This window comes from Trichechus manatus, unplaced genomic scaffold (genome assembly GCF_000243295.1).
Source record: "Trichechus manatus latirostris isolate Lorelei unplaced genomic scaffold, TriManLat1.0 scaffold00026, whole genome shotgun sequence".
NCBI classification, from domain to species: Eukaryota; Metazoa; Chordata; class Mammalia; order Sirenia; family Trichechidae; genus Trichechus; species Trichechus manatus.
The window spans coordinates 20633766-20635566 of NW_004443962.1; positions in this window are offsets into that span (position 1 = coordinate 20633766).

Genomic DNA, 1801 nt, shown 5'->3' on the forward strand with positions numbered 1-1801 from the left:
GGGCTTCTTTTGCTGCTCTCTTTCTACTTGTTCCAGTTGTAGGGTTAATATTTTGATTATGGCCCTTTCCTCTTTTTGGATGTGTGCATTTACTGCTAGAAACTGACCCCTCAGCACTGCTTTTGCTGTGTCCCAAAGGATCTGGTAGGATATGTTTTCATTCTCGTTTGATTCTATGAATTTCTTTATTCCATACTTTATAACCCAGTAGTTTTTGAGCAAGGTGTTGTTCAGTTTCCATGTGTTTTTTTTCCTTGCTTTTTCTGTTGTTGATTTCTACTCTTATGGCTTTATGGTCAGAAAAGATGCTTTGTAATATTTCGATGCTTTGGATTTTGTTAAGGCTTGCTTTATGGCCTAATATGTGGTCTCTCCTGGAGAATGTTCCATGTGTGTTGGAAAAGAAAGCATACTTGGCCACTGTTGGGTGGAGTTTTCAATATATGTCTATGAGATCAAGTTGGTTGATTGCAGCATCTAGCTCTCCAGTGTCTTTGTTGAGCTTCTTTCTGGATGTTCTGTTCTTCACTGAAAGTGGTGTTTTGAAGTCTCCTACCACTACTGTGGAGCTGCCTATCTCTCTTTTCAATGCTGTTAGAGTTTGTTTTATGTATTTTGGAGCCCTGTCATTGGATGCATAAATATTTATTATAGATATGTCCTCCTGGTGTATTGACCCTCTAATCATTGTATACTGTCCTTCCTTATCCTTTGTGGTGGATTTTACTTTAAAGTCTATTTTGTCAGAGATTAATATTGCCATTCCTGCTCTTTTTTGGTTGTTGTTTGCTTGATGTATTTTTTTCCATCCTTTGAGTTTTACTTTGTTTGTGTCTTTAAAAGTCTAAGTTGTGTCTCTTGTAGGCAGCATATTGAAGGATCGTGTTTTTTTATCAAATCTGCCACTCTCTGTCTCTTTATTCGTGCATTTAGTCCATTTACTTTCAGCATAATTATTGATAGGGATGAGTTTAGTGCTGTCATTTTGATGACTTTTTTTGTGTGTTGTTCACAGTTTCTTTGTTCCACTTAATTTTCTGTGCTGAGTCATTTTTCTTTATATATTTTCTTTTCACCTTTTTCATTGTTGTTGATTTTGTGTTTGCTGAGTCTTTATATTTTTCTAGTTTTTTATTTTGACTTGTAGGATTGTTTGTTTCCTTTGTGGTTACCTTAATATTTTTCCAAGTTTATACCAGTCTTTTATTTCTTTATATTGCCTTGACTTCCTCTCCATATGAAGAATCTGTCTACATTTTTTAAGTCCCTCTTTTTTGTTTTAATGTTGTCATCTTTTACTTATAGACATCTGTTTCCCTATTTTCAGTGTTTTATCTTTGATTTACTTTTGTAACTTCCCTATCTGAGTTGATATCTGGTTGCTTTGTCTTGTTTTCTAGTCTTGGGTTGTTATCTGATGTTACCAATTTTCTAACCAGAGGAAACCCTTTAGTATTTCTTGTAATTTTTGTTTGGTTTTTGCAGACTCCCTAAACTTGTGTTTATCTGGAAATGCCCTAATTTCACCATCAAATTTGAAAGACAGTTTTGCTGGATATATAATTTTTGGCTGGCAGTTTTTTTCTTTCATGGCTTTATATACGTCATCCCATTGCCTTCTTGCCTGCACAGTTTCTGCTGAGTAGCCCAAGCTTACTCTTATTTCCTCTCCTTTGTAGATGACTTCTTGTTTATCCCTAATTGCCCTTAAAATTCTCTCTTTATCTTTGGTTTTGGCAAGTTCGATTATAATATGTCTTGGTGACTTTCTTTTGGGATCTACCTTATGTGGGGTTCAATG